At 44.6% G+C, this 22,104-nt stretch overlaps 7 non-coding genes across 7 annotated transcripts; 4 read left to right on the top strand and 3 right to left on the bottom strand.

Annotated features, from left to right (window-relative positions):
• Positions 1-5,029: 5,029 nt before the first annotated feature.
• On the bottom strand, positions 5,030-5,119 carry trnap-cgg (transfer RNA proline (anticodon CGG)). The gene is given in 2 exon segments: positions 5,030-5,065; positions 5,084-5,119. It is a non-coding gene; the product is annotated as a tRNA-Pro (tRNA).
• A 2,774-nt stretch (positions 5,120-7,893) lies between these two features.
• trnai-aau (transfer RNA isoleucine (anticodon AAU)) lies at positions 7,894-7,963 on the top strand. Its single transcript has one exon. It is a non-coding gene; the product is annotated as a tRNA-Ile (tRNA).
• Positions 7,964-10,439: 2,476 nt separating this feature from the next.
• On the bottom strand, positions 10,440-10,511 carry trnad-guc (transfer RNA aspartic acid (anticodon GUC)). The gene has a single exon. It is a non-coding gene; the product is annotated as a tRNA-Asp (tRNA).
• A 5,372-nt stretch (positions 10,512-15,883) lies between these two features.
• trnag-ccc (transfer RNA glycine (anticodon CCC)) lies at positions 15,884-15,955 on the top strand. Its single transcript has one exon. It is a non-coding gene; the product is annotated as a tRNA-Gly (tRNA).
• A 636-nt stretch (positions 15,956-16,591) lies between these two features.
• trnad-guc (transfer RNA aspartic acid (anticodon GUC)) lies at positions 16,592-16,664 on the top strand. The gene has a single exon. It is a non-coding gene; the product is annotated as a tRNA-Asp (tRNA).
• Positions 16,665-19,372: 2,708 nt separating this feature from the next.
• Positions 19,373-19,457, top strand: trnap-ugg (transfer RNA proline (anticodon UGG)). Its single transcript is given in 2 exon segments — positions 19,373-19,408; positions 19,422-19,457. It is a non-coding gene; the product is annotated as a tRNA-Pro (tRNA).
• Positions 19,458-20,014: 557 nt separating this feature from the next.
• On the bottom strand, positions 20,015-20,106 carry trnar-ucg (transfer RNA arginine (anticodon UCG)). The gene is given in 2 exon segments: positions 20,015-20,050; positions 20,070-20,106. It is a non-coding gene; the product is annotated as a tRNA-Arg (tRNA).
• Between the last annotated feature and the right edge of the window lie 1,998 nt (positions 20,107-22,104).

The following is a 22,104-nucleotide window of genomic DNA, read 5'->3' as shown; positions in this document are numbered from 1 at the left end:
GTCAGGATGATGTGTGTCTCGGAGTGGAACTTACAGGTGGTCATTGTTCCTCTGCATCTGCTGCCCTTGTGCTGTGAGATTTCTTGGGTTTGGATGGTTCCTCGCGAAGGAAAAAAAAAGTGTCTGAAGTGGGATTTGAGCCCAGGCCCCGAAAGAAAACTGCGACCAGAACACAGTATCTTAAACAGATCGGCTATCCGGGCGACATAAGCCAAAGTTCAAAATCTGTGCACAAATCGAATTGAATTCCATCTTTGCAGCATTTATATTTCAAACTCGATGCGTTTTTTACTCCATTTTTGAACCCCAGCCAGAGGCCTGTCTCTCAGTCCCATCCTTCCCCAAGCCGCCGGGGGGTGAGAAGCTTCTCATTGCTGCATTGCTCTGTTTGCTCAAATCAACAAAGACCCAATTCCCGCCCTTCCTGTTCCTTACAGGAAGGTGTTGAGAGTGTCAGATCTGAGCAATGTGAAGTATCCAATTGGAGAGTTACATCCTGGCGACAGGAATATCTCTCCACAGCTGCTTTCGGAGCTGCTGAATATTTCCAGCATTTCCTCTTTCTGATTTTGTGTCTTCATTACAGGAGTTCATTTACTGACAACACAAAACTTGTCTCTCGGGCCCAGCTCCAGACACAGCTTTTCTGTGATCTTCAAACGGACAAGTTCACTCTTCACTTTCCGACACACATGCTTTAAAATCGGCTGGTCTCACACTCAGCACCCTGCGGCATCGCCTTCAAACCTCACCCCACCCTCCAACCGTCCACCAGGGCCTCAGAGGTGCAAGTACTACTTAGGAATTGACAAAGGCAAGGGGATTACTGTGTTTGTGAGGGCATATAAAAGGTTAATCCATACTCACAAAGAGACTGATTATGTGAGAATCGCTCTCTCCCTCTATCTCTGTCTTTCTCTCTCTCTCTCTCTCTCTCACACACACACCCACCCACACACACACACACACACACACACACACACACACCACCACCATGGTAAATGGTGAAACGTCTCATCAATAAAAAAAAATCTGGAATTAAAAGTCTAATGACCATGAATCGAGTGTCTTAAAATAACACAGCTGGTTCACTAATGTCCTTTAAGGAATGATTTTTTTCCCTGGTCTGGATCTAAATGTGGCCCCCGACACACAGCAACTTTGGTGACTCTAAGCTGCCCTCTGAGGTGACCTGTCATCCGCTCAGTTCAAGGACAATTTAGGATGGGCAATAATTGCGGGCCCAGCCAGCGACACCCACATCTCAGGAATGAATGAAGAAATTAATCGGAGATTTCAAATGAGGGGATATAGAAAGTCAGTTGCATTTCCAAAGATTGTCAGATACAGAATGAATTTTGAAACTATGTTTTAGTTCCGGAAGTTGACTTGTACAGGCACAGTTTAACTGATAGAATCAGAAAGATCCCAATTCTTATTGAACGGCAGATAATGCAAAACACAGTCTGAATACAGACAGATGCACCCGAGAAAGAATTCCTGTGTGTCGCTGGCCCGGAAAGCATTTGTTGCCAAAAATTAATTATTTTTCGAGAATTTTTTTTGCAGGGAATTCATTCTTGAGCCACTGCAGTCTATGTGGTGTCTGTACTGATACATTGCTTTTCGGGAAGGAGTTCCAGGATTGTCAGCCAGCCGCAGAAACGGTGATATATTTCAGAGACAGGATGGGATGTGTCTCGGAATGGAACTTGCCGGAGGTCGCTGTTCCTGAGCCCCTGCAACCATTGTCATTCCGGGGGAGATATTTCGAGGGTGTGGATGGTGTCTGGAACAGGGAGGAAAAAAAAACAATGCCAGGGGTGGGATTTGAACCCACGCCTCCAGAGAAGACTGCGACCTAAACGCAGCGCCTTAGACAGCGCGGCCATCCCGACGACCTAAGAAATAGTATGAATCCGTACAAGTCGATTTGAATTCCATCTTCATTGTCATTCCAATAAAAACTCGATGTGTTCTTTCCCCCATTTTTGAACCCAACCTGGAGTCCTGTCTCTCAGTCCCATCCTTCCCCAAGCCGCCGGGGGGTGAGGAGCTTCTCATTACTGCATTGCTCTGTTTGCTCAAATCAACAAAGACCCAATTCCCGCCCTACCTGTTCCTCACAGGAAGGTGTTGAGAGTGTCAGATCTGAGCAACGTGAAGTATCCAATTGGAGAGTTACATCCTGGCGACAGGAATATCTCTCCACAGCTGCTTTCGGAGCTGCTGAATATTTGCAGGATTTTCTGTTTCTGATTTTGTTCCTTCATTACAGGAGTTCATTTACTGACAACCCAAAACTTGTCTCCAGTGCGCAGCGCCAGACACAGCTTTTCTGTGATCTTCTCACAGACAAGTTCACTCTTCAGTTTCCGACACGCATTCTTTAAAATCGACTGTTTCACACTCAGCATCCTGAGGCATTGGCTTCAAACATCACCCACCCATTACTGCGCAAACCCCCCACCCCCCCCCCCCACTCCCAGGGTCACAGGGGTACAAGGGTTTTTCAATTAGAGTTCAGAGGTGCAAGGGGCTCACTGTGCTTGTGAGGGAATAGAAGGGATTAATCCACAATCACAAACAGACTGAAAGTGACTTCATCTCTCTCTTACACACACACTCACATGCATCCTCACACATCCACCACACGGCAGATGCTGAAATTCGGGATCAATAAAAATGCCTGGAATTAATGATCTTGAGTCGATTGTCGGAGAAAAAAGAAACAGCTGATTAACTGATTTTTTTTGCGGACGGAATTCTTACCCTGTCTGGCCTGGATGTTGTTCCGAATCAACAGCAATGTGTTTGATTCTGAGCTACCCTCAAAGCACGGGTCTCTGGGGACTCTTGTTCGAGTCCCAACACAGCAGCTGGTGGGGTTTGAATTCAATACAAAGTATGTGGAATGAAGATCCTATTTATGTTTTCATCCATTGTCAATTACGGGCATAACCATCTGGTTCACCAAAGCCCTTTGTGCAACGAAATTTGACGTCCTTTCCGGTTTGGCCTCCGTGTGACTCCAGAGCAACAGCAATGTGGTTGACTCTCAACTGCACTCGGGCCACTGTGATTGGGCAATAAATGCTGGCCAGCCAGTGACGCCCATAAATGAATACAAAAACTATATAATTGCGTATTAACCTGCATATTTTATTTTTGGAATAATAATCGAATTCAAGTGAACCTGCCGTGACCCCTCTCTGAGGCAGCATTTCCTTTATGCTGCTGTTGCTTCTTTTAGCGATTACCTCCAATACAAGGGTCATGGGTGGAGAGGAGACTCATAATGTTAAAATGGCGGCGCGGGCTCGTTGGGCCGAAGGGCCTGTTTCCCGTGCTGTGTTGTCCTTTGTTCTTTGTTCCTCAGAACCTTCTCTGCTCCAAGTCGATCAGTCGCAGTGTGTCAAACCATTCTCAATAAATAAAATTCTTCATCAATTGAACCATTCTGGTGAAACATTTCTGCCACCTTCTGAATTCTTTTATAATATTCTTATAAATTGCTCTGTAGAAAATGGAAACAGTATCCACTTGAAACTGAACCCAATTTAAATGCAGGTTTAACATAGCTTCTGTTATTTTGTCCTCAGTACCCCATTGATTAAAAAAAAAGACGCAGAGCGCCGTCTGATTTGTTATGATCACTCTCCTCACCGTCCTGTGTACAGTTCTGGTCACCCGATTAGAGAAAGGATATTATTCAACTAGAAAGAGCGCAGAAAAAAATGACTAGAATGCTACCAAGACTTGATGGTTTGAGTTACAAGAAGAGACTGGATAGGCAAGGATTTTTTCTCTGGACTTAGGGGTGATCTTCTTGAGGTCTACAAAATAATAAGGGTCATTGATCAGCGAGACAGTCCATATCTTTTCGAAATTGTAGGGGAGTCTAAAACTGGAGGGCATACGTTTAAGCTGAGAGAGGAGAGGTACAAAAGGGTGCAGAGGGGCATTTTTATTTTTTACGGATGGTGATTGTCTGGAACAAGCTGCCAGAGGTAGTAGTAAAAGTGAGTATAACTTTATTTTTTAAAAGCACTTGGACAGTTACATGTGTCAGATGACTATCGAGGGATATGGGCCAAACGCGGGCAATTGGGACTAGCTTAGTGGGTAAAAAAGGACAAGTTGGGCTGAAGGGCCTTTTTTCATGCTGTAAACCTCTATGATCATCCCTGTCAACTTGGAAGATATATGTACATATTTGCCTCTTTAGAACTGTACCATGTAGTTTATGTTTTGAACCTGGGTTCTTCCTTCAAAACGAATCAATTCACATTTTGATGCATTTACTTTAATCTGCCTGATTAAAAATTTCCGTGCTTTTGGAAGTTTATGTAAACCGCATGAACAGTATTATCTTTAGCAAGACTCTCGGTTACAATTTCAAAATACCCAAGACAGTTCAAAAAACATTGTTACCTTAATAAATCGGAAGTTGGAAAGTTATTTCCAGTCTCTTCGCAATTACACTGATCATGTCTTTCAGTCTCCTTAGATGCATGGCACCCAGTCCTAGCGTGGAATCAAACACGGACAGCCTCTCCAAACCTCCTCTTCATTGAGTTAATTACCTCTGGAGTGGAATACCGAACAGTTTCACAAAGGTTCACTTCCTGCTCAGTGAAACGCCTGGGACATAGTTAAAATATAATCAATTCAAAACCAAACTGTGACCCCTCCTCCCCCTCCCGCCCACCTCCCCCACCGCCCCCCACAGCATTGTCAGACCTCAATTTCTTTCTGACCAAAATACAACTGAACACACGATGCAAGAATCCCTGACGCAACAAGCAATGGACAGCCCTGATTGATTCATTGGGATAAGTTTACAGTCTGGTTCCGTGGGTGAACATTCTTGAAAACTTTTGATTTGCAGCATTGAGAAAATTGTCGGGATGTGTTGCTGGATTTCAAACCTGATCTGGGGACATGTAAATCCCGCCATCTAAAACGCAAGGTGTTCTTTTTCCCTAATAAACAACCAACATTTGGAACCAAAACTGGCAACAAGTGAGGGCTCGTCCGGGATTTGAACCCGGGACATCTCGCAATTCGATACAGGGCAACCCCCGAAGCGAGAATCATACCACTAGACCAACCAGCCGACGGTGCACTAATTCTTCAGCGAATAAACTTCTATTAACTAGCTATCCTTTCAGGCTGTCATTTGAAAGGAACATTGAAGAAAAACACAGCAGATTCAGGGGGAAATGCGATCCTCTTTGTCTTAGACCCTGAATATTCAACAGGATGTTCAATGTTGGGATTGTAGCTTCTCTCAGCGAAAGAAATTCCCATCACATCAGTTCAAGGATTGTTGTGAAGAACAGATTGACAAAGTGTAGAAGACCAATGCGGAAAAGTGTGAGGTGATTCACGTTGGTAAGAGTAACAGGACTACAGAATATAGGGCTAATGGAAGTGTCGACAAGCAGAGAGATCTCGGTGTACATGTGCATAGATCCCTGAAAGTTGGCACCCAGGTTGACATGGTTGTTAAGAAGGCGTACGGTGTGTTAGCTTTTATTGGTAGAGGGATTGAATTTCGGAGCCGTGAGGTCATGTTGCAACTGTACAAAACTCTGTTGCAGCCGCACTTGGAGTATTGCGTACAGTTCTGGTCGCCGCATTATAAGAAGGATGCGGAGGCATTGGAAAAGGTGCAGAGGAGGTTTGCCAGGATGTTGCCTGGTATGGTGGGAAGGTCTTATGCGGAAAGGCTGAGGGACTTGAGGTTGTTTTCGTTAGAGAAAAGAAGGTTAAGAGGTGACCTGATTGAGGCATACAAGATGATCAGAGGATTGGATAGAGTGGACAGTGAGAGCCTTTTTCCTCGGATGGTGATGGCTAATATGAGGGGACATAGCTTTAAATTGAGGGGTGATAATTATAGGGCAGATGTCAGAGGTAGGTTCTTTACTCAGAGGGTAGTAAGGGCGTGGAATGCCCTGCCTGCAGCAGTTGTGGACTCTTCAACTTTAAGGGCGTTCAAATGGTCAGTTGGATAGGCATATGGATAATATTGGAATAGTTTAGGTTGGAGGGTCATTAGATTCGTTCCCCCGGTCGCACAACATCGAGGGCCGAAGGGCCTGTACTGCGCTGTAATGTTCTACACTCTATGGTTGTCCAGCTGGGGAAGACTGCACTCGCCTCGTTCCATTCTTACCTTTCTGGTCAGTGGCACAATATCACCCGCAATGGTCACTCTTCTCCCTCCTGTGTTGTTACCTCCCGAATCTTTGAAGGATCTAACCTTGGCTCCCTTCTATTTCTAGACCTCACCTCTCGGTGTTATAATCTGAAGAACAGTGTTAGTTTTCACACGTAAGCTGATAATACCCAGTTCCAGCTCACCATCAGCTCTCAGAACCAATCCCTCTTATTAAATTATTAGATTGCTTATCCAGCAGCTTGTACTCGATAAGCAGATAATTCCCCATTAAACATCTGGAAGGCCAAAGGTCCCACCACAAATTCCATTCCCAGTCAATGACTCCATCACTCTCCCTGGTCACTGTCGAGGCCGAAATAAACTCATATAACCTGGGCACATCATTACACCTGGAAATGAGATTGTGACCACACATCTGTTCCTGCACCAAGACCACCTGTTTCCAGCTGTGTAACTTCACACATTGTGGATAATACCTGATCTCAACTGGACCTGAAACCCTCATCCATGTTTTTGTTACCTCTGGACTTGCTGACTCAAATACACTCCTCCTGCAGATTTTGTTCCCTGAAGGACATTAGTAAACGGTATGAGGTTTTATAAAAATGGACAATTAATTCAGGGTTTGTCTTGAATTAAAATTTCACCATCTGCCCTTTTGGGTTTTGAACCCAGCTTCCCAGAGTATTACCCAGGATCTCTGGATTACTTGTCCACTGCCACTGCCTCCCCCAAGCATGATCAGGACTGGGATTTGAATCCTCGCCTTTTCCATTACCCTCATGAAAATCTCGATCAAGTTCATTAACTATGGGATTACTGAGGGGCTTTCCTTAATTATTGTGCATCAGCACAGGTGGGTGTTATTTTTTTACCTCTCCGGTTATTATTTGGAGAATATTACATATTGAACAACAAAGAAGAACACAGCACAGGAAACAGGCCCTTCGGCCCAACAATTAAACTGATATGAAACTGATTGGACTCATTCTTACAGCCATTTCTGAAGAGGTGTCTTTACCCTTTGCAATTCTCCACTCATTTGGCACCACCCATATAACGAGCTGGGTTAGAAATTGCCTCCATTGCCACTGCAATTTCCACCCTTATTTCCCTCAGTATCCATCGATCCGTCTCTTCCAGTCACCAGAACATAGCAATTAAGAACAGACATTGCACATGGCACTTTGACTCTGTTCTACCATTCCAATCGATCATGAGACATTTATTTATTTGTCTTCATTGCCAGACAGTGAAAACACAGTCACAGTAAAAAAAAACAAGAGCAGCAACAACAACATCAGGCAACACACATATAGAAATCACACTATGTTTCTGGTAAGTGTTTTTCTTTAACCCTACAGTGCAGAAAGAGGCCCTTCAGCCCATCGAGTCTGCACGGACCACAATCCTATCCAGGCCCTACCCCCTGATTCCTACATTTTTTTACACGCTAATTCCTCGAACCTTCGCATCTCAGGACAGTAAGGGCAAATTTTAGCACAGCCAATCAACCTAACCCACACGTCTTTGGTCTGTGGGAGGAAACTGGAGCATCCGAAGGAAACCCACGCAGACACGTGGAGAATGTGCAAACTTCTCTAATTGAAGCCAGGTCCCTGGAGCTGTGCAGCAGCAGTGCAGACCATTATGCTACCGTGCTGCCCCGATAACCATCCGTGGAGGTCTGTTTGGATGTGGCCGGTTAGCTCAGTTGGTTAGAGCGTGGTGCTAATAACGCCAAGGTCGCGGGTTCGATCCCCGTAAGAGCCAGTTTACCTTTTCCCTCAAACTGAACGATATTAGGCGGCACGGCAGTCGATGCTGAAATTGCCTCTGAATGTCCTGAGATTTTTTGATTAGGGGCAAATACGTAGGGATATGGGGGTAGGGCTTGGGTGGAATTGTGGTCAGTGCGGACTCGATGGGCCAAATGGCCTTTTTATGCACTGTAGGTTTTCTATGATTCTATGAAGTGTTCTAAAAGTCACTACGTTTTCAGCATTCACAACAAATTCAAATGTTTGAAATATCAACAATTCTATGCGGGGAAAACAAACTGTGAGTTTTAAGACATGAACCAAATTTCTGCAGTTTATACTGACATCCACCCAAAATACATTATCTATGAATACATAATTTTCCAAGCTTGGGTTGTAAGGCCCTGTATCAGAGAATAGGATAGTGTAGAAGAGGCCCTTTGGCCCAACGAATCTACAGTGATGCATGAAATGCCCTGGCCTGCCCAACTAATTCCACTCGCCAACACTCGGCCCATTGAGCAGAAAGCAGTGCCACAGACTGAAAGGAGGTTTTAGTTCACATGGGCAGCATGGTCGGCGGAGGCTCAGAGGGCTGAAGGGCTGCTCCTATGCTGTAATTTTCTCTCTTCTCTGATATTTAAAGAGTACACATTGATTTAAACAGCCAGAGACTGACAGTTAGAGGATGAACCCCACAGGCGGTTCCAGAGACTGATAGGTAAAAGTAAACCCAGTCCCCTCATATAGTGACCGAGAAGGACAGTTACAACATTAATCCCAAAATGACAGAGCATCGCAGGGAGGGAATGAACCCCGCAGTCACTCTCAGCTCCCACTAACTGGCAAATGCACATCGAGTGCCCAACAGTACCACGGACAGAGTGACTCCATCAGTCACATAGAACACCAGGCAATTACTATTCAATACAATGTGATCAGAAGTGATAGAGAAGGAAAAAGGGAAGTGTGGTGAGAAAGAGATAGAGGAGCAAATCTGTATGCAGATCATGGATGACAGATACAGTATTAATTCCATTCTCTCACAGACAGATGTGGAGTTGCCGACGTGGGACGGGGGTGGGCACATTAAGTAGCAGCAGGACACCAGGTTAAAGTCCAACAGATTTATTTGGTAAGACGAGCTTTTGGAGCGCCGCTCCTTAACCTGATGAGGAAGATGAAAACATAATGAAACAATAGGCTAAAAGTGGCCACGAAAAATACACTGGCCAGCAGGATTAAGGAAAATCCCAGGGCTGATTGTACATACATAACGAGCAAGAGGGCAGCCAGGGAGAGGGTCGGCCCACTCAAAGGCAACGAAGAGAATCTATGCGTGGAGCTAGAGTAAATGGGTGAAGTATTAAATGAGAACTTTGCGTCAGTGTTGACTGAAAATGACGTGTATGATGATGAGTCTGGGGAAGGATGTGCAGGTGGTTTGAGTCATGTTGAGATCAACACGGAGAAGGTATTGGTGCCCTTGAGAAATATTAAGGTCGGTAAGATAGGTCTGATGGGATATACCCCAAATACTGAGAGAGACAAGGGAGGAAATTGTTGGAGCCTGAGAGAAATCATTGCAATCTGCCTGGGTACAGAGGAGGTCCCAGATGATTGGAGAATCGTCTCGTTATTCCTTTGTTGAAGAAGGATAACACCAACAATCCAGGTAATTACAGGCCGGTGAGCCTTCCATCAATGGTCGGGGGATTATTGGAGAGAATTCGTCGAGACAGGGTATTTCCCACTTGGAAATGAGTGGACACATCAGTGAGAAACAACATGGTTTTGTAAAGGGGAGCTTTTGTCTCACGAACATGATCGAGTGTTTCAAGGAAGTGACGAAGATGGTTGATGAGAATAGGACAGTGAATAGTGTCTTCATGGACTCTCTTCATAGCTCAAATTCTCCATCCCAGGCAACGATGTGGTCACTGGTAAATGGACACTGCACCCTCTCCAGTGGAATCATATCCTTACTGTAGTGATTTGACCGGAACTGCGCACTGTCCTCCAGCGGTGGCTTCACCAAAATTTTTTTCCAACTGGAAATGAACCTTCCTGCTCTTACAATCATGCATTAATATTCCATTCCTCACGCTGCATGAATCTTCACAACTCACAGACTCAAAGGGATTTCCAATATTGAAAACATTGGAGGTTTCCTTTGTATTTTCAGGGATCTGGGAATCAGTGGATCATCCAAAAATAGAACTGAAAAATATGAAATCACAGCATTTATTGGCATTGTGCGAATATCAGGGTAATATTCGACGTGTTGACTCCGTGGCATCGCCACATCAAAGGTGAGCGAAAATGCTGATGAATTGAACGAACGTTGATCTCAGGTTACCAAAAGTGTCCGTACAAATGTAAAGATTTCCATTTTCGAAAGTTTCAATTCTTCACAGTCTTTTATTTTTGCCGTTTTCAAAGTTGGAAAACGACACAATTACAATTTGACATAATAAAATTATAATAAACTCCCCGTCGGGGAATTGAACCCCGGTCTCCCGCGTGACAGGCGGGGATACTAACCACTATACTAACGAGGAGCTGCCCCACAAAACGACGAAACGCATTCTACACTTGCCACTTACACTTCCAGAGGGATAACTCAGTTCTGACGGGATCAGTTATTTTCCCCAATACGAGAACCATTTCATGCAGCAAACAGCTAATTAAGACTTTTGGATTAGCAGGAAAGAGAATGAGATGGATGCATGAAGAAAAAACACAAATCAGGTGGAGACAGAAAGGTGCGTTTGCCGTTCATATCAAACTGCACGTTCTTTTTAATTTTGGAGGAAAGGCGGGGTCTTGAAGTCTGAACATTCTGGACAATCTCAGCTGGTCTCTCTGCACAGATGGTGTCAGACACACATCTGGTAGAAAGTATCCACGTTCAGGATTTGATTGACACCCATAGTTTTCTAATCTGAAGTCAGATGTTCCCCGACTCCGACACTGATGATTTTTCAAAATGTTATTTTCACGGGATGTTGTTGTCGCGGACTCGGCCAGCATTCCTTATCTAGTATTAATTTGGTGGTAAGTTCATTCTTGAGCCACTGCAGTCCATATGGTGTATGTACACACACTGTGCTGTTAGGGAGGGTGTTCCAGGATTGTGAGACAGCCACAGAAACGGCGATATATTTCCAAGTCAGGATGGTGAGTGTCTCTCGGAGTGGAACTTGCAGGTGGTCCTTGTTTCTCTGCATCTGCTGCCCTTGTGCTTCCAGCTGAAAGATTTCGCGGGATTGGATGGTGCCTCGATACGGAAAAATCACCGTCAGGATTGGGGTTTCAGAGAAATGTGATGCCTGAAAACAGCGTCTTAAACTTTCCGGCCATTCTGATCCACTCACTCAACGAATACCCGCCCTGCGCAAATCGATTTGAATTCCATCTCCATCCTCATTATATTTAAAACGTGTCTCTACCCATTTTTCAACCGCAGCCAGAGTCCTGGACCTGAGTCCCATCCTACAACCCCAGAGCTGGACAAATACAGACAGAATTCCAAACTCAGAGACAGTTCTGACAACGGCCGAGTTTCCCTACTCTTGTGTTCTTGATAAAAGGCAGAAAGCAAGTGTGTGCAGAGCAGAGTGGCGCAGCAGAAGCGTGCTGGGCCCATAACCCCGAAGATAATGGATTAAAGCCACCCTTTGCTATGATATTCGCATTCACATCCAAGTGGGGCACTTGGCTGCTGCCCCAGGGGTTATCCTGGTTTCGTTGGCAGTAAATTTGCACCCTCTTGTTGATTTGTGTCACCTTGGGCGACAGGTTTCTCTCAGTTGGTCGGGCATCTTATTCAGCACGGGTTTCATTCCCGTCTTAGGACGGAGATGAGGAGACATTTCTTCACCCAAAGAGCCTGTGGAATTCATTCGCACAGGAAGTAGTTGATGCCAAAACATTGAATGTATTCAAGAAGCGGTTAGATTTAGCACTTGTGACGAATGGGGTCAAAGGATATGGGGAGAAAGCAGGATTAGACTGCTGAGTGGACGATCAGTCATGATCGTGATGAATAGCAGAGGAGGATCGAAGGGCCAAATGGCCTCCTCCCGCTCCTATCTTCTATGTTTCTATGTAATATCGAGGTTATTTATGAAGGCCGCATTCTCAGCCTTGCTCCTGGCCTGAGGTGTGAATCCTCCGTTAAATCACCGCCAGTCAGTTCTCCTCTTTGATGACACGGAAATGTATCTGGGATTGTGGGCTTGGCTTTTATTTTATAAGCAATGGACACATCACATCCCTGACACATTGCTCCGATATAAAACTGTGTAAAGAAATAAAAGCTTGGCCTGTAAACCGGGAGTATTCCTAAAATATCATTTAATTAATGGTTTTGAAATTGATCATTTCGGGAATATTATCCAGAAATAAAATCAACTGCACAAAGGCTCCAGACGCTTGACGTGATTTGAACAGGAAACTTTCATAATATGGGAGTAAGTCCCGCTATCGTCGCGCCACAAGCACATGCCGTGTCGCTGCTATACAGACCTGATTTTCCTCATTAAACTGTATCATTTCAGTTCATTCTTTTTGGGGCTGTTTCTGGAGGTGTTACTGAGTCAGGAATGTAGGAACTGGACCGTAGTTTTTTTTTGTAGGTAACAGCAGCTAGAGTTTTCCCATGAAATGTTCTGGTGTCTGGGAGTCAGCGGAGAGAACTGGATTGGATTGAGGATTGGCTGACTGACAGGGAGCAGAGGGTCGGGATAAATGGGGGAAAAATGGATCCTTCTTAGGCTGGCGAACTGTAACAAGCGGGGTGCCACAGGGGCCAGTCCTCGGATCTCAACTCTTTCCAATCTATATCAATGATCTGCAAGCAGGGTCAGAGTGTAACAGGACAACATTTGTGAATAATACACAATTTGTGGGAAAGCAGGCGGTGAAGAGGATGTAAAAATATTCCAGATGGATCTAGATATACTCAGAGAATTGGATAGCTTTCGGCAGATGGAGTTCAATGTGGATAAATGCGAAAGGCAAATTATTATCCTTCTGGAAAGCAGTTTCAAAATCTGTCTGGGCAGAGGGATCTGGCTGTCTCTGTCCAGAATCACAGAAAGTCAGTATGCGGGTAAAATGTAGAATTTAAAAGGCAATTTGAATGTAAGCATATACTGCAAAAGAACTGGAGTAAGAAAGTAGAGAAATATTGTTTCAATTGTGTGGATGAAGTCACAACTGGAATATTGTGTCCAGTTTTGGTCCCCTTATTTGTAGAAAGATGAGGTGGTATTACATCCAGCACTTTTTCCCTTCCTTCTCTATGTGCGGTATGCTTTGTCTGCAAGAAACCATACCTTTCACTGTATACTATTTCATGTGACAAAAATAAATCAAATCAAATCAAATCCGGCTGTCAGAATGAGATTACCGACGCGACTGGCGAGTTACAACCACAGGTCGACTTGGCGAGTGGTGAAAACTGATATTACTGCTTCTGATCTTCACCAGAACAGACAGTGAAATGGAACATTGTTCGGGAACGTTCCTGATCTTACAATGTTGTTACGAAAAGATGGTTCATAATCTGTGGGAGATATTGAAAAAATATTTTCATTTCGTGAGCTTTGGCGGTTGGCTCGTTGGTCTAGGGGTATGATTCTCGCTTAGGGTCGCGGCATTAAAATGAGAGAGATCCCGGACGAGCCCAGGGTTTATTTTTATTTTTTTCCAAAGTAGATTCAGAAAATGATTAAAATCAGGAGCAGATTCGAGTTCCCGAGAAATCATTGCAGAGAATATATTAGTGCAGAACATGGTCCATTTACCAGTAACCAGATCGTTGTCTGGGATGGAGAATTTGAGCTGTGAAGAGAGACTGGATTGGATCAGACTGTTATTTCAGAGCAGTGAAGGCTGAGAGGAGACCTGATTGAGGTATATAAGGAATGGACAGGGTGGACCGGAAGCTGCTGCTGCCTTATAGCACGGGCATTCGACCTCTGACCTTCGGGTAAGCGTTCTCCAAGGCGGCCTTCACGACACACGACAGCGCAGAGTCGCTGAGCAGAGACTGATAGCCAAGTTCCGCGCACATGTGGAAGGGTCTCAACCGGGATCTTGGGTTCATGTCGCCCTATCTGTAACCCCCCGTGACTTGTCTGGGTTTGCAAACCCTCAATTACTGTACTGTCTGGAGACAATACACATCTCTTTAACCTATGCATAATGCTCTTTCCACTCACATTTTTTGGCATCTTTAAGACTTGAATTGCAGGTTAGGTGTAAACGTTCGCATTCTAATCAGTAATCTGTAAACTGTCTGTGCTGTTATATGCTCTGTCTGAGGCCAGAACTCTCCATTCACCTGACGAAGGGGCAAACCCCAAAAGCTCATCAATGATCTGGATGATAATGTGGTAAATTGCTTCAGTAAATTTGCTGACGATATAAAGATTGGAGGAGTAGTGGACAGTGAGGAAGGTTTTCAAAGCTTACAGAGGGATTTGAGTCAGCTAGAAAAATGGGCAGAAAAATGGCAGATGGAGTTTAATGCAGACAAGTGTGAGGTGTTGCACTTTGGAAGGACAAACCAAGCTAGAACATACAAAGTTAACGGTAGGACACTGAAGAGTGCAGTAGAACAGAAGGATCTGGGAATACAGATACAGAATTCCCTAAAAGTGGCGTCACAGGTAGATAGGGTCGTAAAGAGTGCTTTTGAAAATTGGCCTTTATAAATCAAAGTATTGAGTATAAGAGTTGGAATGTTATGGTGAGGCTGTATAAGACATTGGTGAGGCCGAATTTAGAGTACTGCATGCAGTTTTGGTCACCTAATTACAAGAAGGATATTAATAAGGTTGAAAGATTGCAGAGAAGGTTTACAAGGATGTTGCCGGGATTTGAGAAACTGAGTTACAGAGAAAGGTTGAATAGGTTAGGACTTTATTCCCTGGATCTTAGAAGAATGGGGGGAGATTTGATAGAGGCGTGCAAAATTATAATGGGTATAGATAGAGTGAATGCAAATAGACTTTTTCAACGGAGGCGAGGGGAGGAAAAAAAAGTAGAGGACATGGGTTAAGGGTGAAGGGGAAAGGTTAAAGGGAATATTGGGGTGGGGGGGGAGGGCTTCTTCACACAGAGAGCGGTGGGAGTGTGGAATGATCTGCCGGATGAAGTGGTAAATGCGGGTTCATTTTTAACATTGAAGAAAAGCTTGGACAGGTACATGGATGAGAGGGGTGAGGAAGGATATGGTTCAGGTGCAGGTAAGTGGGACTAGGTAGAAAAATGGTTCGGCACAGCCAGGGAAGGCCAAAAGGCCTGTTTCTGTGCTGTAATGTTCTATGGGAATGGGGAATAAATGCTGCAGCTGCGGCGCAAAGAATGACATGTTGGACTTTCCATCGTTATCTGGTGAGATATTCAAAGATTGTGGTCAGGAACTCATTGGAGTCGGCTTTTTAGAGAAGGAACTGGTGGATCAATGCTTTCAGAGAAGTCAAACTGCCGCCCCGAAAGTCAAACAATCCCCACAGTGCAGAAGAAGGGCATTCGGCCCATCGAGTCTACACCAACAGCAATCCGACCCAGGCCGCATCCCCACACACTGAGTTTACCCCCAATAAAGGGGCAGTGAAGACGTATTTCCGACGAGGATGGAATGCAAACCCAAACGTGTAGAACGCAATGAAGTAGCAATCCATCGCCTTCACCACTGGGCCACCTCGTCATACAAAAGTGCCGTTTCTAATCACCTCTTGAACAAAGAACACATTTCTCCTGTAGGATAATGTTGTGTTTCTACTTTCTCGTTAATTTTGCTTCGTTGTTACCCTTCCAATCTATTTAAATCCCGAGAAAATAAAGAGGGAGACAATTCCCTGTTTGGTTTTTGAATTCACCAAACACAACACAGATGTAAAAGGCCCGTAAGGTCTGTGAGCTTGTGGCGCAACGGTAGCGCGTCTGATTCCCGATCAGACGGTTGTGTGTTCAAATCACGTCAGATTCAAAGAACAATTATTCATCCGTCCTCGGATTTTGGATCTGGATAAAGTTTATTGTTCCTGAAATGAGGAATTTCAAAACGATGAGAGATACAGTACTTTATGTATTTGCTCAATCTGCGCCTGTACCTCGGGCAATAAAAAGACAATATAATGAAAGAAATGTATCTCAGCTGTAAAGCACTTTGAAACTTCCAGCCGTTTGGGAAAAAAAAACACATTTCGAGACAAGATAAAAGCAAAATACTGCCAATGCTGGAATCTGAAACAACAAATGAAAATGCTGGAAAAACTCAGCAGGCCTGACATCATCTGTGGAGAGGGACCAGCTGAGATTGTCCAGAATGTTCAGACTTCAAGACACCCCGTCTTTCCTCCAAAATTAAAAAGAACATGCGGTTTGATATGAACGGCAAACGCACCTTTCTGTCTCCACCTGATTTGTGTTTTTTTACTTCATGCATCCATCTCATTCTCTTTCCTGCTAATCCAAAAATCTTAATTAATTCGTTGAAGCCGCTGTTTGCTGCATTAAATGGTTCTCCGTATTGGGGAAAATAACTGATCTCGTCAGAAGTGAGTTGTCGTTCCGGAAGTGTAAATGGCAAGTGTACAATGCGTTTCGCCAATAACAGAGTTAGTCCCTCGTTAGTGTAGTGGTTAGTATCCCCGCCTGTCACGCGGGAGACCGGGGTTCAATTCCCCGACGGGGAGTTCATTGCAATTTTGTTATGTAAAATTGTATTTGTGTTGTTCTCTAATTTTGAAAACGGCAAAAATAAAAGACTGTCAAGAATTGAAACTTTCGAAAATGGAAATCTTTACATTTGTACAAACACTTTTCGTGACCTGAGATCAACGTTCGTTCAATTCATCAGCATTTTGGCTCACCTTTGACGTGGCGACGCCACGTCGTCAACACGTTGAATATTACCCTGACATTAGCACAATGTCAATAAATGCTGTGATTTCATATTTTTCAGTTCTATTTTTGGATGATCCACTGATTCCAAATCCCTGAAAATACAAAGGAAACCTCCAATGTTTTCCAATATTGGAAATCCCTTTGAGTCTGTGAGTTGTGAAGATTCATGCAGCGTGAGGAATGGAATATTAATGCATGATTGTAAGAGCAGGAAGGTTCACTTCGAGCTGGACAACATTTTGGTGAGGCCACCGCTGGAGGACAGTGTGCAGTTCCGGTCAAATCACTACAGTAAGGATTTGATTGCACTGGGGAGGGTGCAGTGTCCATTTACCAGGGACCAGATCGTAGACTGGGATGGAGAATTTGAGCTATGAAGAGAGATTGGATTGGATCAGATTATTTTACTTAGAGCAGTGAAGGCTGAGAGGAGACCTGATTGAGGTGTATAAGAAACGGACAGGGTGGATAGGAAGCTGCTGCTGACTCACAGCACCAGGGACCCGGGTTTGATTCCCGGTTTGACTCAGTGTCTGTGTGGAGTCTCCATGTTTCCTCGTGTTTGCGTAGATTTTCTCTGGGTGAGCAAAGATCAAAGAAAATTACAGCACAGAAACAGGCCCTTCGGCCTTCCAAGCCTGCATCGATCATGCTACCCGACTTATCTAAACCCTCCTTCCATTCCGCGACCAGATCCCTCTATTTCCATCTTATTCATGAATTTGTCAATACACCTCTGAGAAGTCACTACCGTATCCATTTCCACTACATCCGTGGCAAAGAGTTCCAGGCACCCACCACTCCTTCCCTCATACATCTCTTTTAAACCTTGTCCCTCACACCTTAAACCTTTGCCTCCTAGAGACTGATTCTTTCACCCAGGGGGAAAAAAAAGCTTCTGACTGTCCACTCTGTCCATGCCTCTCGTAATCTTGTGGACTTCTCGCAAGTCGCCCCTCAACCTCTTTCGTTCTCGTGAGGACAAACCAAGTTTCTCGAACCTCTCCTCATAGCTAATGCCATCCTTAGCAGGCAACATCCTAGTAAATCTTTTCTGCACCCTCTCCAAAGCCTCCACATTCTTCTGGTAGTTTGGCGGTCGGAACTGAACACTAAATTCCAAGTGCAGCCTCAGTAAGGTTCTATAAAGCAGCAACATGACTTGCCAATTTTTAAACTCAATGTCTCAGCCGATGAATGCAAGAATGCTATGTGCCTCCTTGACTACCTTCTCCACCAGCATTGCCAATTTCAAAGACCTGTGGACCTGTCCACTCAGATCCCTTTGGCTATCAATACTCTTATGGGTTCTGCCATTTACTGTATATTCCCTATCTGTATTAGACCTTCCAAAATGAATTAACCCACATTTGTCCGGATTAAATTCCATCGGCCATCTCTCTGCCCAAGTCTCCAACTGATCTATATTCTGCTGTATCCTCTGATGGCCCTCATTACTACCCACAAATCCACCATCGTTTGTGTTGTCTGCAAACTTACTAATCAAATCAGTTACATTTTCCGCCAAATAATTTATATGTTACAAACAGCAAAGGTCCCAGCACTGATCCCTGAGGAACACCACTTGCCACAGCCCTCTATTCAGAAACAAATCCTTCCATTGTGATCCTCTGCCTTCTTTGACTGGGTAAGAAGTCTCACAACACCAGGTAAGAGTCCAATCAATTTATTTGATCGTAAACTCACATGCTTCCGGGGTTTGCCCCTTCGTCGGGTGATGACGCAAGGATATTTTGGCCTTGGAGGGAGTGCAGAGGAGGTTTACTAGGCTGATGCCGGAGTTGAGGGGGTTGAACTATGAGGAGAGGCTGAATAAACTAGGCTTGTACCCGTTAGAGTTTAGAAGAATGAGGGGAGATCTCATTGAGACATATAAGATGATGAATGGGATGGATAGGATAGAGGTGTAGAGGCTCTTCCCGCTCAGAAAGGACAGTAAGACTAAAGGCCACAGCCTCAAGGTAAAGTGGGGCGGTTTAGAACGGAGTTGAAGAGGAACTTCTTCACTCAAAGGGTGGTGAATCTCTGGAATTCTCTGCCCGTTGAAGTGGTGGAGGCTGCCTCGCTAAATATTTTTAAGACGCGGGTGGATAGGTTTTTGATAGGCAAGGGGATTAAGGGTTATGTGGAGAGGGCGGGAATGTGGAACTGAGACACGACAGGTCAGCCATGATCTTATTGAATGGCGGGGCAGGCTCAAGGGGCTAGGTGGCCTACTCCTGCTCCGATTTCGTATGTTCTTATGAATGGGCAAACCCCGAAAGCTTGTGGGTTTACGATCAAATAAACCGATTGGACTTGGTGTTGTGAGACTTCTTACTGTGTTTACCCCAAACCAACGCCGGCATCTCTACATCATGACTTCATCAAAACAGACAGTGAAATGGAACATTGTTCAATAAATCTCTCAGTGGTCAAAAAAAATTGCCTAACTTTGGAACACTTTGAAAAGTTCAGGGGAGGGATTGCTGTGGGTGGCTCGTTGGTCTAGGGGTATGATTCTCGCTTTGGGCACAGTATTAGAATGCGAGAGGTCCCGGGTTCAAATCCCGGACGAGTCCTGCCTTTTTTTTTCCTAAAGATAATTCTTTGCAATGAAGGTGGCGACAACGAGTGAAAGACGAAGCAATGTTTACCTCCCGCGAACTCATTGCAGAGAAAATATCTCTGAGAACTCGGAAAGCAACCATACAGTCTGACAGGACTGGGAATCCCAGTCAGATTTTAATTTTTCCATGTTTTCCTTTAATTCCGGTGTCCCCAAAGATTAGCGCGGGCCTCTGGATCACCAGCCCAGTGACATCACCTTTCATCCCTGTAATCAGAAACACTTCACTCAGCTCGTTATTAAACCTCTTCCTCCACAGAATTTTATTAAACTATTTGCTACAAAGCCTGTTGCTCCATTCGGGGGCATCAATAATTTATTAAGATCACACAAAAAGATAGATTTCCTCGGAGGAGGCTAAAATAATGAGGTGAGAAAATGTAATGGGCAAAACAACAAGGAAATACATTCTGAGAAAGCGCCCTGCAATGTTTGCAAGAAAATGCAGAGCTTTCAGCTGAAGAAGGAAATCTCAGTTTGCCGGAAGTTTTCCCAGATTTCTGCATAAAACGACCGCGACAGGACTCGAACCTGTAATCTTCTGATCCCATCATCACCAGGATTACCGAAGTCAGACGCCTTATCCATTAGGCCACGCGGTCAACAGATGCAAGTTGTCCCCAAATGTTAGCGCCATGTGAATAACTGCCGTGATCATATTTATTTTCAGTTTTGTTTTTAGTTACTTCTCTGATTCCCAGATGCCAAAAAAATTAAGTGGAATCCCCAGAGTTTGTCAACAGCAGAAACCTAACGTCCACTTCTAACATTCTTTTGGTGCCTGTCTGTGTGGAGATTGCACGCTCTCCCCGTGTCTGCGTGGGTTTCCTTCGGATGCTCCGGTTTCCTCCCATCTCCAACGACGAGCAAATTTGGTGGATTGGCCAGGCTAAATTGACCCTTACTGTTAGGCGGATTAGTAGAGTAATTACGTAGAGTGACAGGGAGGGATTCACTGTCGGAGAGTCGGTGCAGAATATCTGGGCCGAATGGCCTCCTTCCACACTGTCGGGATGCTTTGCCTCTTGCACTTCCTGTCTTCAATCTTCAATGCCTGTCCCCGAATCCTTCTGCTAGCAGCTAATGCAGCAATTTCCCCCTGTGAACCTTAGTTCAATATGTTCTACTCTTTTACACCTCTCTTCCAGCGCCACTCAATCCCTTTTGCTGCACAGAGAGAAACTCCCAGTTATCCAGCCATACCTTGGAGCTAAAATCCCTCACCGCTGGATCCAAAACAGTAAATCTCCTTTCCCCCTTCATAAGGACTCTCACACACTTTGTAAAGTCTGGTTCCCGGATCTGGGGGCAATCCTAAAACAGCTACAGTTAATCAGAGCTTCATAAAGATTGAGCAGAACTTCCCAGTTTTTATACTCAGTATCTCCACTTATGAAGCCAAACATCCAATCCGCCTTCCTGACGACTCTCTTAAAATCGTCTCTCTCCTTCAAAGATCTCTCTGACCCTCAGGTCCCCCTGAGCCTGCACACTGCTCAGAACTGGACCAGTCAGTTTCTATTGCCTTTCCCCATCTCTTCTGCCAAAATGCAGCACTGTTCCTGAGTGTGGGATTATTAATTTGTCTCTGCTACAAAATCAGTGAGAGTTGAGACTGCAGCTTCTGTTTCTCCACTGTTAGGCTGACAGCACCGTGGTTGTTCCCTCACCTCAGGGACAGCAGCAGTTTAAGAAAGCAGCAAACCACCACCTACTTAAGGCCGGTTAGGGATTGGCAATGAACGTTGGCCTAGTCAGTGGTACCCACCTCTCGAAATGAATAAAACAAATAAAAACTCGCAACTCCAACCGGAGACGGAGAGACACAGAACAAATCTCACTCACATGCATGTGTTGGATACAATATGAATCACCCAATCACATTCCCGAACAGAGGGTAAAAGGCAGTCGAAATTGGACGATCGTGATCCACTTCCAGTTTAACCAGAGTTTTATACAAGAACAGAGAAGATCTTAACACAACATACAACATTTTAACCCAACATGGAATATCATGAGATCAGATAATTAACATTAGCAAAACGGAAAACATCTTCACGGAGAATATTTTGACACAACAGAGCAGTGCAGAGGAGGTTCACAGGGCTGAGACCTGAGATGAGGAGGTTAGCCTATGATAGACTGGGTTTGTACTCGTTGGAGTTTAGAAGGATGACGGGGGGATCTTACCGAGACATATAAGATAATGAAGGTGATAGATAGGATAGAGATAGAGAGATTCTTCCCGCTCAGAAAGGATAGCAAGACTAGAGGGCACAGCCTCAAGATAAGGGGTGGGGGCCAGTTTAGATCAGATTTGAGGAGGAACTTCTTCACTCAAAGGGTGGTGAATCTCTGGAATTCACTGCCCATTGAAGTGGTGGAGGCTACCTCGCTAAATATATTTAAGTCACGGGTGGAGGGGTTTTTGATAGACAAGGGAATTAAGGGTTATGGGGAGAAAGCGGGAAAGTGGAACTGAGCCACTTCAGATCCGCCATGATCTTATTGAATGGCGGGGCAGGCTCGAAGGGCGAGATGGCCTACTCCTGCTCCTATTTCTTATGTTCTTATGTAACAGGGAACACGTTTACAGAACA

This window comes from Carcharhinus amblyrhynchos, unplaced genomic scaffold, assembly GCF_965287045.1.
Source record: "Carcharhinus amblyrhynchos unplaced genomic scaffold, sCarAmb.v2.hapA scaffold_42, whole genome shotgun sequence".
Classification (NCBI taxonomy): Eukaryota; Metazoa; Chordata; class Chondrichthyes; order Carcharhiniformes; family Carcharhinidae; genus Carcharhinus; species Carcharhinus amblyrhynchos.
The sequence above is the reverse complement of the archived record's forward strand: the minus strand, read 5'-3'. Positions and strand labels throughout refer to the sequence as shown.